General features: G+C 43.8%; 1 pseudogene across 1 annotated transcript; it reads left to right on the top strand.

The window, feature by feature from the left end:
* The first annotated feature begins 6,226 nt into the window (after positions 1-6,226).
* On the top strand, positions 6,227-7,047 carry LOC103796690 (prothymosin alpha pseudogene; annotated as a pseudogene). The gene has a single exon (XR_624506.5). The product of XR_624506.5 is annotated as a prothymosin alpha pseudogene (transcript).
* Positions 7,048-17,612: the final 10,565 nt, after the last annotated feature.

The raw sequence follows: 17,612 nt of genomic DNA on the forward strand, positions 1-17,612 counted from the left end.
GCCACCATGCCTGGCCCTTAACCATTTTTAAGAGAACAGTTCTGTGGCATTAAGTACATTCATATTGTTGTACTACTATTACCACCATCCATCCATAGAATGCTTTTCATTTTGCATGACTGAAACTCTATGCCAATTAAACAAGAACTCTGCAGCCCTCCCCACAGTTCCAGGCAGCCAGCATTCTGCTTTCTGTCTTTATGAATTTGACTACTCTAGGCGCCTCATGTAAGTGAAATCATACAGTATTTGTCTTTGCGACTGGCTTATTTCACTTAGCACAGTGTCCTCGACATTCATCTATGTTATAGCATGTGTCAGAATTTCCTTCCTGTTAAGGATGAGTAATTTCCATTGTATCGTATTGTTTTGTTTATCCATTCATTCACCAATGGACACTTGAGTTGTTTCCACTTTTGATTATTATGAATAATGCTGCTGTACACAAAGGTATACAAGTATCTCTTCCAGTCCCTGCTTTCAAGTGTTTTTGGGTATATACGCAGAAGTAGAATTGATGGGTCATGTGCTAATTATATTTTTAATTTTTTGAGGAACTGCCACACTGTTTTCTAAGAGGTTATACCATTTTATATTCCCACCAGCAGTGAGATACAGGGGTTTCAATTTCTTCACCTCCTTGCCAACGCTTGTTATTTTCTGTTTCTTGTTTGCTTGCTTGTTTGAGATGAAGTTTCGCTCTTGTTGCCCAGGCTGGAGGGCAGTGGCACAGTCTCGGCTCACCACAACCTCCGCCTCCCAGATTCAAGTGATTCTCCTGCCGCAGTCCCCTGAGTAGCTGGGATTACAGGCATGCATCACCACACCTGGCTATTTTTGTATTTTTAGTAGAGATGGGATTTCTCCACATTGGTCAGGCTGGTCTCAAGTTCCTGACCTCATGTGATCTGCCTGCCTCGGCCTCCCAAAGTGCTGGGATTACAAGCATGAGCCACCACACCCGGCCTGTTTTTGTTTTTTGATAGTAACCATCCCAATGGGGATGCCGTGGTAAGATGGTTTTAAAATACAAAAATTACTTACAATTGGCCGGGCGCGGTGGCTCAAGCCTGTAATCCCAGCACTTTGGGAGGCTGAGGTGGGTGGATCACGAGGTCAAGAGATCGAGACCATCCTGGTCAACATGGTGAAACCCCATCTCTACTAAAAATACAAAAAATTAGCTGGGCATGGTGGCACGTGCCTGTAATCCCAGCTACTCAGGAGGCTGAGGCAGGAGAATTGCCTGAATCCAGGAGGCGGAGGTTGCAGTTAGCCGAGATCGTGCCATTGCACTCCAGCCTGGGTAACAAGAGCGAAACTCCATCTCAAAAAAAAAGAAAAAATTACTTACAATTAATATTGCTCAATTTGAATTGATTTTCAATTCCAAAGATTTCCCTCATCTGAAACAGAAAGCATCGGGAAGAACCAGGGTTTGAATTAACTTCTTCCCAAGAGTCTCGTCCCACCATCCTGAATGTAGCATACCCAGAGGGTTCAGTTCACTCAGTCCAGGGCTGCTCCTCATCTCGGTTCCTCATCTTTAAAATGATAATAATTTGCTATCCTAATGTCACGTATAAAACAAACAAACAAAATAAAATAAAATGGTAATAATGTCTACCTCATAGAGTTGTTATGAAGATTAAATGAGTTAATTAATATAAAGCACTTGCAGTAGGGCCAGACATGCTGTAAGCCCTATATAAACACCTGTTAAATAAAATAATGAAAAATATTTTTCCAGTTTTGTGGATTCTTTGGAGACACTGATGGAATGTGAGAATTGTGTACCACAATGGGAAAGACGTGAATTTATCAAACCTTTACGGAAGGTCCAATTTTGTTCTAGGCATTGGGAAGGAACTTGGGCGACATGGAAGATGCCTCAGGAATCTTTTAGATTCTCCAGAATTAAAAACACAACTGCTCAGCTTCCACAGTCTCTGTAGTGATACTGCATTTGCATTCTGGCATTGTCCTGGGCATTTATATGCCATTTCAATCCTTACGACAACCTTGTAACGCAAGACTTTTTATTTTTTTTGAGACAGGGTCTTACTTTGTCACCCAGGCTGGACGGCAGTGGTAGTCACAGCGCATTGCAGCTTTGACCTCCTGGGTTCAAGTGATCCTCCCATCTCACCCTTCCAAGTAGCTGGGAATACAGATGTGCACCACCACACCTGGCTAATTTTAAAAATTCTTTTGTAGAGTTGTATCTCACTCTGTTGCCCAGGCTGGTTTCAAAGTCCTGGGCTCAAGCAGTCCTCCAGCCTCAGCCTCCCAAAGTGCTGGGATTATAGATGTGAGCCACTGCCACCAGCCAGCAAAGACTACTAATTAATGAGTTTACAGATGATGACATTGAGACTGTGAGGGGTTATGGGACTTGCCCAAGTTGGGACCAAGGTGGGAGATGGTCTAGGAGGGAGGCAGGGTTGGCTCAACCCAGAGCTTGGGACCTCAGGGGTTAAGGAAGGTCCACCATTTACTGAATGCCTGACACATGCCAGGCAGGCTAAACTTTTATATGCGAGAGTGAGTCATCCCACTCATCATGGGACTCCACATCGCCCAGAAGAGACTTTGGCCATCCACTTTTACCAAAGAGGAACCAAGGCAGACCAAGGCTCAGTCATCAGCCAACAAAGAGTAGGTTCATTTCCAAGTTGCCAGACACCTGAGAAGATGGCTTCAGCACTATCAATAATTTAAAAGGAAACCTCTTACATCAAAATCATCTGGGTTGCAAATAAAAATGCAGGCTCTTGGGCCCTGCCATAAGCCCATTAAATAAAAATCTGCCTAGGATTTGGACATTTCAATAAAGCTTTCCTTGCAACCTCTAAGTAAGGAGAATAGGGCTATCTACAGGGTAAGCCAAGAAGTCAACACCAAAGAATCCCAATGAGATATGCAAAGCCACCTCTAAAGGGACAGCTCAGACTTCCCCTTCCCTCTCAATATGATCCAGATTGATTGTATTAACAAATGTAAAGGAAAAATGAATATGAGAAAACGTTATGACCTTGGTGTGGAGGAACAGTTCTTAAACAAGACACAAAAATCACAAGCCTTAAAATAAAAAGATTCAAATGTTCAACTACATAAAAAATGAAAGGCTTCTGTGCAAGAAAAGATGTTGGTTTTAAAAAATGAAGATGTCTGGGCGTGGTGGCTCAGGCCTGTAATCCCAGCACTTCAGGAGGCCGAGGCAGGTGTATATATATATAATTTATTTGAGATGGAGTCTCACTCTGTGGTCCAGGCTGGAGGGTAATGGTACAATCTCAGCTCACTGCAACCTTTGCCTCCTGAGTCCCAGCGATTCTCCTGCTTCAACCTTCCGAGTAGCTGGGATTACAGGCGCACGCCACCATGTCCAGCCAATTTTTTGTAGTTTTAGTAGAGACGGGGTTTTGCCATGTTGGTCAGGTTGGTCTCAAACTCCTTGCCTTGGCCTCCAGAAGTGCTGAGATTACAGGCGTGAGCCACCGCGCCCAGCACAAAAATATATATTTTTTAAGTGAGAAACAGTTCAATACCAGTTTGGCCAACATGGCAAACCCTGCCTACTAAAAATACAAAAATTAGGCTTAGTCAGGTGTGGTAGCACAGGCTTATAATCCCAGTTAGTAGGGAGGATGAAACACTAGAACCACTTGAACCTGGGAAGTGGAGGTTGCAGTGAGCAGAGATCACACCACTGCACTGCAGCCTTCTGATAGAGGGGGACTCTGTCTCAAAAAAAGGGGAGATGGTGGAGAAATAGCTCCATATAATAGTGATAAAGAACATCGAGAGGTAATCAGAGAAGAAAAGACCAAACCAGCCAGGTGTGGTGGCTCACGCCTGTAATCCCAGCTATTCAGGAGGCTGAGGCAGGAGAATTGCTTGAACCTCGGAGGCGGAGGTTGCAGTGAGCCGAGATTGGGCCATTGTACTTCAGCCTGGGCAAAAGAGAGATCCCTCTCAAAAAAAAAAAAAAGAAAGAAAAAAGAAAAGACCAACCACAAATAAACATGAAAACAGGTGCTCAACTTCAACAGAGATAGGGACATGCAAATTAAAAACACAAAGGGCTATTTCAAGGCCTGGTGAGGGGCCCAGCCAGGTGGCTCAAGCCTGTAATCCCAACACTTTGTGGTTTTTGGTTTGTTTGTTTTTTATTGAGAAGGAGTTGTGCTTTGTCACCTAGGCTCCAGTGTAGTGGCTTGATCTCAGCTCACTACAACCTCTGCCTCTTGGGTTCAAGCGATTCTCCTGCCTCAGCTTCCTGAGCAGCCGGAATTACAAATGCCTGCCACAACACCTGGCTTTTTTGTTGTTTGTTTGTTTTGCATTTTTAATAGAGATGGAATTTTACCATGTTAGGCTGGTCTCACACTCCTGACCTCAAGTGATTCACCCACCTCAGCCTCCCAAAGTGCTAGGATTTGGATCACTTGAGGTCATGAGTTTGAGACCATCCTGCCCAACATGGCAAAACCCCGTCTACTAAAAATACAAAAATTAGCCGGGCATGGTGATACCAGCCTTATGTAATCCCAGCTACTTGAGAAGCTGAGGCAGGAGAATTGCTTGAACCTGGGAGGTAGAAAGTTACAGTCAACCAAGATCGTGTCACTGCACTCCAGCCTGGGGGACAGAGCAAGACCTTGTCTCCAAGAAAAAAAAAAAAAAAAAGGTCTGGTGAGGCTGGGCAGCAAAAGAAACTTCCATACTTGCTGGTACGGGTGCAAAATGGGACATCCTCTTTCTAGAGCAGTTTGGCAATTATTGGTTACTAGTAATAATAGTTATTACAAATAATATTAAAAAGGCAGGCCAGGCACAGTGGCTCGTGCTTGTAATCCCAGCACTTTGAGAGGCCGAGGTGGGCAGATCAACCGAGGTCAGGAGTTCAAGACTAGCCTGACCAACATGGAGAAACCCCATTTCTATTAAAAATACAAAATTAGCTGGGCATGGTAGTGCATGCCTTTCATCCCAGCTACTTGGGGGGCTGAGGCAGGAGAATCACTTGAACCTGGGAGGCAGAGGTTGTGGTGAACCGAGATTATGCCATTGCACTCCAGCCTGGACAACAAGAGTGAAACACCACCTAAAAAAAAAAAAAAAAAAAAAAGGCAAATACCCTCTAATCCAAGTAATTCCCTTCTTAGGAAAATTCCGCCACAAGTGCCCTAAGGGACAAATACAAAAATGTCCACTGCAGCATTATATATAGTGAACATGGAAATAATTGACCACTAATAGGAGAATGAATCAATACTTTAATGTATAATGCTACAATAGAACACCATGCAAAAGTTAAAATTAATGAACCAGAGCTATATGTATCAGCATTTCAAAATATAAGTCAGGTCATATCTCTATTCTGCTCAAAACTCTTCATTTTGGTGAAAGCAAAATCCTTCCAATGGCCTACAGCCCTCTCTGTGGCCACCATCCCCCAAACCACCCCTGTAAGGGTTCGAATGAGGCAACTGAGGCCAGTTATTGAAATAAAGAAATTTAATCGGCTCCTGGGCGAGGTTCCATGGTCCCAGGGAAAGGGGCCAGAGAAGCGGCACTGACTTTCTGAGGCGTAGGGTTTTTATAGCTATAGTGAGCAAGGCGAAGCAGGGTGCTTTGATTGGTTATGCGAGAGCAGGACGTAGACGGGGCAAGCTGCTATTGGGCACGTTTTGGTGGGGCTTCTTTTAAACTTTGGCGGGGTTTTCCAACGGCGGGCTAGGTGCTGAGTGCAGGGCTTGGTGCGCGCAGAGCGGTGGCGTAGTTCTTTTGCGAGGAGAGGGATGAGCGTGTCGGAGCTCCCGGCGAGGCAACCAGCCTTACAACCCCCACCTACCCAATTATTTTTCTGATGTTACCTGGCACACACTTCGTTTACAGTTGCAAAGCCTCCTCCTCTTGATGGTCACTAGCTCACCTGCCCTATCCTGTTTTCCATTTTTTCTAGCCTGATATCTTTTCAGTGAAGGCAGGGATCTTTGTCTGCTTTGTTTACTGGTGTATTCCAAATGCTCAGAATGAACAAACATGGCTAAATCTCAAAATCATAATGGTAACCAATAAAATCATGTCGCAGAAGGATGTTTATGGTATGATATCTATATAAAGTTTTAAGATGTAAAATAATACTATATATATTTATATATCTAAAATCATTCCCTTATGTTTTTATACTTTTACTACATACATAAAAAACTTTTAACCACTGGCTGCTCTGAAAAGCCATCTTTGCATTGTTCTTCGTCCGACTCCTTGCTCGCAGCAGCCGCCTCCGCCGGGCGTCTCCTTCGCCGTCGCAGACTCCGGCAGCTTTATCGCCAGAGTCCTTGAAATCTCGCTTTCTTTTTAATCCTCCGCATCGGATCACCGGCGTGCCCCACCATGTCAGACACAGCGGTAGACACCAGCTCCGAAATCACCACCAAGGACTTGAAGGAAGTTGTGGAAGAGACGCCCCTGCTAATGGGAATGCGAATGAGGAAAATGGGGAGCAGGAGGCTGACAACGAGGTAGATGAAGAAGAGGAAGAAGGTGGGGAGGAAGAGGAGGAGGAAGAAGAAGGTGATGGTGAGGAGGAGGATGGAGATGAAGATGAGGAAGCTGAGTCTGCTACCGGCAAGCGGGCAGCTGAAGATGATGAGGATGATGATGTCGATACCAAGAAGCAGAAGACCGACGAGGATGATTAGACAGCAAAAAAGGAAAAGTTAAACTAAAAAACAAAAAAAAGGGCCGCCATGACCTATTCACCCTCCACTTCCCGTCTCAGCATCTAAACGTGGTCACCTTCGAGTAGAGAGGCCCGCCCGCCCGCCCAACGCGGGCAGTGCCACCCGCAGACGAACGACGCGCTCTCCACTACCCAACCCAAACCATGAGAATTTGCAACAGGGGAGGAAAAAAGAACCAAAACTTCCAAGGCCCTGCTTTTTTTCTTAAAAGTACTTTAAAAAGGAAATTTGTTTGTATTTTTTATTTACATTTTATATTTTTGTACATATTGTTAGGGTCAGCCATTTTTAATGATCTCGGATAACCAAACCAGCCTTCGGAGCGTTCTCTGTCCTACTTCCGACTTTACTTGTGGTGTAACCATGTTCATTATAATCTCAAAGGAGAAAAAAAAAACCTTGTAAAAAAAAAGCGAAAACGACAACAGAAAAACAATCGTATTCCGAGCATTCCAGTACCTTTGTTGTGTATGTACTTAGCTGTACTATAAGTAGTTGGTTTGTATGAGATGGTTAAAAGGCCAAAGATTAAAAGATTTTCTTTTTTTCCTTTTTTGTCTATGAAGTTGCTGTTTATTTTTTTTTTGGCCTGTTTGATGTATGTGTGAAACAATGTTGTCCAACAATAAACAGGAATTTTATTTTGCTGAGTTGTTCTAACAAAAAAAAAACCCTTTTACTACATATATAATATATATTATACTATGTATAATATATTTGTAATTATACTACATAATATACAGTATAATATACAGTATAATATATATTATAAGTGTAAAATATATTTTTTATATATATAGTAAAAGTATAAAAACATAAGGGAATGGTCAACATCAAATTTAGGATAGTAATGATCTCTGGCTGTGGGAGTGAGTGGGATGGATTATGATAGATTTTTCATGTTTTGTTTTAAAAAACTGATCTGAGACAAATGAAAAAAAATCACGAGTCTTGGTAAAGCTGAAAAGTTTGATTCTATTGTCTTCAATTCTTTTTTTTTTTTTTTAAAGAGATGGAGTCTCCTCTCCCTCTACCACCCAGGCTGCAGTACAGTAATGTGATCAGAGCTCACTTCAGCCTCCAACTCCTGGGCTCAATCAATTCTCCTTCCTCAACCTCCTGAGTAGCTAGGAATACAGGCATATACCATTGTGCCTGTGAATTTTTTTTTTTTTTTTTTTTTTTTTAGTTGGAGTCTCACTCTGTAACCCAGGCTGGAGTGCAGTGGTGTGATCTCGACTCACTGCAATCTCTGCCTCCTGGGTGCCAGTTCAAGCAATTCTCCTGCTTCAGCCTCCTGAGTAGCTGGGATTATAGGCATGCACCACCATGCCCAGCTCATTTTTTTGTATTTTTAGTTGAGATGCAGTTTCACCATGTTGCCAGGCTGGTCTTGAACTCCTGACCTCGTGATCACCCACCTCGGCCTCCCAAAGCACTGGGATTACAGGCGTGAGCCACCGCATCCAGCAAATTTTTGTATTTTTTGTAGCGACAGGGTTTCATCATGTTGCCCAGGCTGGTCTTGAACTCTTGGGCTCAAGCAATCTGCCTGTCTTGGCTTCCCAAAGTGCTGGAATTACAGGCATGAACCACCACACCCGAACCATCTCTATTCATTGTTTTTTTGTTTTTTTTTTTTTGAGACAGAGTCTCGTTCTGTCAACAGGCTGGAATGCAGTGGGGCAATCTTGGCTCACCGCAACTTCCACCTCTCAGGTTCAAGTGATTCTCCTGCCTCAGCCTCCTGAGTAGCTGGGACTATAGGTACTCGCCATTGCACCCAGCTAATTTTTGTATTTTTAATAGAGACAGAGTTTCACCATGTTGGCCAGGATGATCTCAATCTCTTGACCTCATGATCCACCCACCTTGGCCTCCCAAAGTGCTTGCATTACAGGTGTGAGCCACTGCGCTTGGCCCTCTATTCTTTTTTTTTTTTAAAGATAGAGTTTCACCATGATGGCCAGGCAAGCCTGGAACTTCTGACCTCAGGTGATCCACCCACCTCAGCCTCCCAGAGTGCTAAGATTACAGGCATGAGCCACTGCACCTGGCCAACCCTCTATTCTTTTAACTCTATTTGTGTCTTTGAATCTGAATTTTGTCTCTTGTAAATAGCATAGTTTTTTGTTCTTTTTTTTTTTCTATAGAGTCTCGCTGTGTCCCCCAGGATGGCATGTTCTCAGCTCACTGCATCCTCCACTTCCCGGGTTCAAGCGATTTTCCTGCCTCAGCCTCCCAAGTAGCTGGGATTGCAGGCACTTGCCACCACACCTGGCTAATTTTTGTATTTTTAGTAGAGACCGGGTTTCACAATGTTGGCCAGACTGGTCTTGAACTCCTGACCTCAGGTGATCTGCCTGCCTTGGCCTCCCAAAGTGCTGGGATTACAGGCATGAGCACCCCACACCCAGTGATAGTTTTATTTTTAAAATCCATTCTGAAAATCTCTGCCCATGGATTCAAGTGTTTAGTCCATTTACATTTAATTTAATTACTGATAACATAGGATATATATCTGCCATTTTGCTATTTTTAACATATATTTTAAGTAATACTCTATTACTGCCTTCTTTTCTGTTGAGTAGATATTTTCTAATATATTCTATTGTCATTCTTTTAGTATATATTTTTAGTTATTTTCTTAGTGGTTCCCTGGGGATTGCAATTAACATCTTAACTTAAAACAATACCGTTTGGAACCATGCCAATTTAATTTCAATAGCATACAAAACTTGCTCCCACAAAGTTTCATTCCTTCGACCTTCCTTTGTACTATTATCACCAAACAAATGCATGTTTATAGAATATATGACCCTCAATATATACGTCATGTTTTTGTTTGTTTGTTTGTTTGTTTTGAGATGGAGTCTCGCTCTGTCACCCAGGCTGGAGTACAATGATGTGATCTCAGCTCACTGCAGCCTCCACCTCTTGGGTTTAAGCGATTCTCCTGCTTCAGCCCCTGGAGTAGCTGGGACTACAGGTGCATGCCGCCAAACCTGGCTAATTTTTTGTGTTTTTTTAGTAGAGACAGGGTTTCACCGTGTTGCCCAGGCTGGTCGCAAACTCCTGAGCTCAGGCAATCCGCCCACCTCAGCCTCCCAAAGTGCTGGGATTGTAGGGATGAGTCACTGCGCCTGGCCAATATGTCATGCCTTCTATTAGTGCTTTATGCAGTTTTTTGAAGTAAGACGGGAGAGAAAAAGTCACAAACAAAACATACATGTATACTGTCTTTTATATTTGCCTATTTAGTTATCTTTTCCAAAGCTCTTCACTGCTTGTGGATATGAGTTAGCATCACGTGTTCTTTCATTTCAGCCTGAAGGATAGATGTGCTAGAGATAAATTCTCTTCAGTTGCTGTTTTTATTTAATATTGTATCTTTTCTTGATGTGGGAAAATACACATAACAGAAAATTTATCATTTTAACCTTTAAAATTTTTGTTTTTATCTATTTCTTTTTCTTTTTTTCTTTTTTTTGAGACGGTTTCGCTATTGTTACCCAGACTGGAGTGCAATGGCGCAATCTCGGCTCGCTGCCACCTCCGCCTTCTGGGTTCAAGCAATTCTCCTGCCTCAGCCTCCTGAGTAGCTGGGACTACAGGCGTGCACCACCATGCCCAGCTAATTTTTGTATTTTTAGTAGAGACGGGGTTTCACCTCGTTGACCAGGATGGTCTTGATCTCTTGACCTCGTGATGCACCCGCCTCGGCCTCCCAAAGTGCTGGAATTATAGGCGTGAGCCCCCACGCCCAGCCTATTTCTTTTTCTTTCTTTCTTTCTTTTTTGAGATAGAGTTTTGCTCTTGTTACCCAGACTGGAGTGCAATGGCACCATCTCGGCTCACCGCAACCTCCACCTCCTGGGTTCATGCAATTCTCCTACCTCAGCCTCCCGAGTAGCTGGGATTACAGGCTTGAGCCACCATGCCCAGCTCTTTTTTTTTTTTTTTTTTTTTTGAGACAGAGTCTCACTTTGTCGTTCAGGCTGGCATACAGTGGCACAATCTTGGCTCACTGCAACCTCTGCCTCCCAGGTTCAAGCAATTCTTGTGCCTCAGCCTCCTGAGTAGCTGGGACTACAGGTGCATGCCACCACACTTGGCTAATTTTTTGTATTTTTAGTAGAGTTGGGGTTTCCCCATGTTGGCTAGGCTGGTATTGAACTCTTGGCCTCCAGTGATTTGCCTGCCTTGGCTTCCCAAAGTGTTAGGATTACAGGCATGAGCCACCATGCCTGACCTATTTATTTTATTGTTACATATTACATGTACATATATTGGGGGCATATGTGATAAATTTGATACATTTATATAATCAAATCAGGTTAATTGAGATATCCATCACATTAACTACTTTTCTTTCTTTTTTTTTTTTTTATATGAAACAGAGTTTCGCTCGTTACCCAGGCTGGAGTGCAATGGCGCAATCTTGGCTCACCGCAACCTCTGCCTCCTGGGTTCAGGCAATTCTCCCGCCTCAGCCTCCTGAGTAGCTGGGATTACAGGACGCACCACCACGCCCAGCTAATATTTTGTATTTTTAGTAGAGACGGGGTTTCACCATGTTGACCAGGATGGTCTCTATCTCTTGACCTCGTGATCCATCTGCCTCGGCCTCCCAAAGTGCTGGGATTACAGGCTTGAGCCACCACGCCTGGCCCACATTAACTACTTTTCGTTATGCCAGGGACATTCTCTTCAAATTATTATTTTCTAGCTATTTTGAAATGTACAACTGGTTAATGTCAACTGTAGTCACCCTACTTACCTATTGACCAGGTCTTGTGTCTTCTTTTTTTTTGAGACAGAGTTTCATTCTTGTTGTCCAGGCTGGTGTGCAATGGCAAAATCTTGGCTCACTGCAACCTCTGCCTCCTGGGTTCAAGCAATTCTCCTGCCTCAGTCTCCCAAGAAGCTAGGAATACAGGTGTGTGCCACCATGTCCTGCTAATTTTGTATTTTTAGTAGAGTTGGGGTTTCACCATGTTGGTCAGACTGGTCTTGAACTCCTAACTTCAAGTGATCCACCTGCCTCGGCCTCCCAAAGTGCTGGGATTACAGGGATAGGTCACCATGCCCAGTGGTCTTGTTTCTTCTAAGTGCATATTTGTAGTCCCTCATCTCAGCCTGCCAAGATGCTGGGACACAGATGCATGCCACCACACCCAGCTAATTTTATTTTTGTTTGTTTTTTTGAGATGAAGTCTTACTTTGTTGCTCAGGCCGGAACGAAGTCTTGAAGTGAGCATTAAATGAAATAATATACATAGGCTGGGCGTGGCTCACACCTGTAATCCCAGGACTTTGGGAGGCCGAGGTGGGGGATCACTTGAGGTCAGGAGTTTGAGACCAGCCTGGCCAACATGGTGAAACCCTGTCTCTACTAAAAGTACAAAAAAATTAGATGGGCATGGTGGCACATGCCTGTAGTTCCAGTTACTCCGGAGGCTGAGGCAGGAGAATCGCTGGAACCCAGAAGATGGAGGTTGCAGTGAGCTGAGATCACGCCACTGGATGGCAGAGTAAGACTCCACCTAAAAAAAAGAAAGGAAGAAAAAGAAATAACATAAGCAAAGATCAACACGTGGTAAATCATCATTGAAAACCATTATTAATAAAGATAATATTATACATTATTTCTGCAGACTATTAGTTTTTGTTTGTTTTAAAAATATGTGTATAATTTGCTATCCAGTGTGTGTTTTGGGAGGGGGGTGGGGGGTTGTTTGTTTTTTGAAACAGAGTCTTGCTCTGTCCCCCAGGCTGGAGTACAGTGGCACAATCTTGGCTCACTGCAACCTCCACCTTCATGGCTTAAGCCATCCTTCCACCTCAGCCTCCTGAGTAGCTGGGACTACATGCATGTGCCACCACGCCCAGCTAATTTAGTAGAGATGGGGTTTTACCACATTGGCCAGGCTGATCTCAAACTCCTGGTCTCAGGTGATCTGCCCACCTTGGCCACCCAAAGTGTTGGGATTACAGGCATGAGCCACTGCACCCAGCCCATCTAGTGTTTGAAACCATCTGTTTATTCTGCTGCTTCATGTCTCCATCCTTTCTTTGTTTACCACAGTATATTGCCTTAATTGTCTGAATCCCTTATGGCCTGGGACAGGGTCTTGCACAAGACAGGGACCCAATTAAACAGTGGCTAAAAATCAAATGAATGAATGAATTGTTAAATTAAGTTTAGCTTAAAACTGCCTCCTTACATGTTTTAAGTTCAGCCTAAAAGTTTCTTCATACATAGCAATCTGTAACCTAACTGGATGTGTAAACAGGCTGTAACTTACTCTTCTACCAAAAAATTGGTCAACTGTTCAAATCGTGTTTAAATTAGGCAAACAATCAGCTGTAACCAATCCAGCTATTTCTGCACCTTTCTCTCATTTTCTTCTCTTTTTTTTAGACGAAGAGACGAAGTTTCCCTCTTATCGCCCAGGCTGGAGTGCAGTGGTGTGATCTTAGCTCACTGCAACCTCCACCTCCTGGGTTCAAGCAATTCTCCTGCCTCAGCCTCCCAAGTAGCTGGGATTACAGGCACCCGCCACCACGCCCACACAATTTTTGTATTTTTGGTAGAGATCGGGTTTTGCCATGTTGGCCAGGCTGCTCATGATTTTCCATTTTCTATATATCACATTGCTTTTTCTGTTCCTAAATCTTTGACCACATGGCAGCACCAGAGTCTCTCTGAACATGTTCCAGTTTTTAGGGGCTGTCCAATTTTTGAATCATTCTTTGGTTAATTAAACTTTAAATTGTCTAAGATTTTTCCATAAACAGAATGATCATCTTCGCATCCTGGGACAGAAGGAAGTGCCCAGCAGGCTTAGAACATCCATTATTGTTTATTGTTTCCTCAACTTCACGGCAAAGCATCAGCTTCACTGTTTTTTGTTTTTTTGTTTGTTTGTTTTGTTTTGTTTTGTTTGAGACGGAGTTTCGCTGTTGTTACCTAGACTGGAGTGCAATGGCGCAATCTCAGCTCACCGCAACCTCCGCCTCCTGGATTCAAGCAATTCTCCTGCCTCAGCCTCCTGAGTAGCTGGGACTAGAGGCGCGCACCACCATGCCCAGCTAATTTTTGTATTTTTAGTAGAGACGGGGGTTTCACCTTGTTGACCAGGATGGTGTCGATCTCTTGACCTCGTGATCCACCCGCCTCGGCCTCCCAAAGTGCTGGGATTATAGGCGTGAGCCACCGCGCCCGGCCATTAGTTAATGTCCAGCTGTGCTGTTATTATCTTTGTTAGAGATGGAGTCTCAATCTTGCCCAGGCTGGAGTGCAATGGCGCCATCCTGGCTCACTGCAACCTCCACCTCCCAGGTTTAAGCGATTCTCTCACCTCAGCTTCCTGAGTAGCTGGGATTACAGGTGCATGCCACCACACCCAGCTAATATTTATTTATTTATTTACTTGCTTATTTATTGGTTACAGATCCTTGATTTAGTCCAACCAGCTTTTTTTTTTTTTTTTTTGTATTTTTAGTAGAGATGGAGTTTCACCATGTTGGCCAGACTGGTCATAACTCTCAACCTCAGGTGATCTGCCTGCCTAGGTCTCCCAAAGCTGGGATTACAGGAGTGAGCCACTGCACCCAGCCTGTGCTATTATTTTTTTTTAAATATGCAGTTAGGTAGGATAAATAAGTGTAGAGATGTAATGTACAGCATGAGGACTATGTTAATAATGTTGCATACTAAATATTTGCAAAGATAAGAGATTTTGGGTGCTGTTATCACACACACATACATGCATAAAAAGTATGGAAGGTGATTGTTTGGAAAAACTGGAGCTATGCTTTACCTCTGCTTTCATATGACCACAAGAACAATAATCATCAACAAGGAAGCAGACTTTTGTGACCAAATGTGTATGGGAGCATCTCCTTACCACCAAGTGAGCAATCAGTTCTGCAGAGAACACCGGTGGGGTGTCCTCCAATCCGATTCTGACACCATGTACCTGGAGATAGTGTCAGGTCCCACAGGTTAGGGGCTCAGTCTTCAAAACTGCCTCCCTTCAGACACTAGTGACAAGTCCAGGCCTCTGCAATTTCTGACTGACTGGCTTTGAGATGGGGTTCTGATGACCCCATCTTTGGGTTTGATTAATTTGCTAGAGTGGCTGGCAGAACTCAGAGAAACACATTTACTGGTTTATTATAAAATATGTTACAAAGAATACAGATGAAGAGATGTGTACACTGAGGTGTGAGGGATGGAGTTTGGAGCCTCCATGCCTTCTCCAGGAACCTCCATGTTTAGCTATCCAGAACTCTCTGACACCTGTCCTCTTGGGTTTTATGGAGGCTTCATTACATAGGCATGACTGACTAAACCATTGGCCATTGATGATTAAGTTGCCCTTCAGCCCCTCTCCTCTTCCTGGAGGTTGTGGGTAGGACTGAAAGTCCCAACCCTCTAAATATGCCTTGGTCTTCCATCCTGAAACTACAAAAATGATAGCATACAAAAAGACAGTACTTTGTAGCTGAGCATGGTGGCTCCCACTTGCAAGTCCCAGCTATCAGAGAGGCTAAAGCAGGAGGATTCTTTGAGCCCAGGAATTGGAGGCTACAGTGAGCTATAATCACACCCCTGCACTCCAGTCTGGGCAATAGAGTAGGACCCCATCTTAAAAAATAAAATAAGACCAACATGGAGTAACCCTGTCTCTACTAAAAATACAAAATTAGCTGGATGTGATGGTGCATGCCTGTAATCCCAGCTACTCGGGAGGCTGAGGCAGGAGTATCACTTGAACCTGGGAGGCATAGGTTCCGGTGAGCCAAGATTGCACCATTCCACTCATCCAGCCTGGGCAACAGGAGTGAAACTCTGTCTCAAAAAAAGAAAGAGAGATAAGACAGCACTTTGGAGATTTCAAGGATTGTAGGAGTTGTATGCCAGGAAATGGGGATGAAGACTGTGAAAGGAAAATAAATCTTGGGGCCCCCAAATTACTAAACTAAAGGGAAAAGTCAAGCTGAGAACTGCTCAGGGCCAACCTGCCTCCAATTCTATTCAAAGTCACCCTTCTGCTCACGGAGATAAATGCATATCTGATTGCCTTCTTTTGAAAGGCTAATCAGAAATTCAAAAGAATGCAATCACTTGTCTCTCACCTACCTAAGACCTGGAAGCCCCTCCCCTCCCTACATTTGCTTCTAGTTGTCCCGCCTTTCCAGACCAAACCAATGTTCATCTTACATATATTTGATTGATGTCTCACGTCTCCTTAAAAATGTATGAAACCAAACTGTGCTCTGATGATCTAGGGCACACGTTCTCAGAACCTCCTGAGGCTGTGTCATGGGCGCACATCCTCATCCTCAAATAACCTTTCTAAGTTAACTGAGACCCGTCTCAGATTTTCAGGGTTCACATTTTGGTAATCCCAGAGGTATTCTGAGGGGAGATGCTCTGACCTTTGACAAATCTCCTGTCGGTGCTTGGTACCAGCACGAGATAATTTTAGGGCTCAAAACAATAAGACAATTTGCTGAGGTCTGGGAGCATCCCCTCTAGAGAATCCCTCATCTCCCCAGATTTGGTCAAGATCTAAAGTTTGTTTTGCTTTACAACTCCTCTTTATTTTTTAGTTGTTTTACTTGTTTCCAACAAGAAAGGCAAGATTTTCTGTTTCCACGACGATGGAAGGCAGGTAACTTCTTTATGGGAAGATGAGTTCCGGTTATTTTTTTTTTTTCCTGCTTCTAGGATGGTAGAGTACAGTCTTTAGCTGAGACCTTTATCTAAGTAAGTATATGAATTGGGGTTTTGTCTTGGCTAAAGTTTGACAACCAGCTGGTCTTAATTTCTCCTTACCATTAGAGCGCTCAGTAATCATGTAAGTTGTGTGATAAATTTCTTTTGTTTAACTGTTTTTTGTTGTTATTGTTGTTTCTGCTCTTTTGTGTGTGTGTGTTTTTTTTTTTTTTGCGGGGGAGGTTTATTGAGATGGAGTCTCGCTCTGTTACCAGGCTGTAGACAATGGTGCAATCTTGGCTCACTGCAACCTCTGCCTCCCGGGTTCAAGTGATTTTCCTGCCTCAGCCTCCCAAGTAGCTGGGATTACAGGCACACACCTGTAAATTTTTGTGTTTTTAGTAGAGACGGTGTTTCACTGTGTTAACCAGGATGGTCTAATTTTTTGTATTTTTAGTAGAGATGGGGTTTCACCATGTTAACCAGGATGGTCTTGATCTCTTTTCTTTTTTGGGGGGGGGCAGGGGTGGAGTTTTGTTCTTGTTGCCCAGGTGCAATCTGCACCTCCTGGGTTCAAGGGATTCTCCTGCCTCAGCCTCCTGATAGCTGGGATTACGGGCACCTGCCACCACGCCCAGCTAATTTTTTGTATTTTCAGTAGAGATAGGGTTTCACCATGTTGTTCAGGCTGGTCTTGAACTCCTGCGCTCAGGTGATCCTCCCGCCTTGGCCTCCCAAAGTGCTGAGATTACAGGCGTGAGCCACCTCGCCTGTCCCTTTTCTCTTTTTGTTGTTGTTTCAGTCTTTTTTTTTTTTTTTTGAGACAGAGTCGCCCAGGCTAGAGTGCAGTGGCTCGATCTTGGCTGACTGCAACCTCTGCCTCCCAAGTTCAAGCAATTCTCCTGTCTCAGCCTCCCAAGTAGCTAGGATTACAGGCCTGCCTGCCACAATGCCCAGCTAATGTTTTGTATTTTTAGTAGAGATGGAGTTTCACTGTGTTGGTCAGATTGGTCTTGAACTCCTGACCTCAGGTGATCCATCTGACTTAGCCTCCCAAAGTGATGGGATTACAGGCATGAGCCACCATGCCCGGTTGTTTGGGTCTTTTTCCTGTTGGGTTTGACCAA

This window comes from Callithrix jacchus, chromosome 12, assembly GCF_049354715.1.
Source record: "Callithrix jacchus isolate 240 chromosome 12, calJac240_pri, whole genome shotgun sequence".
Taxonomy (NCBI): domain Eukaryota; kingdom Metazoa; phylum Chordata; class Mammalia; order Primates; family Cebidae; genus Callithrix; species Callithrix jacchus.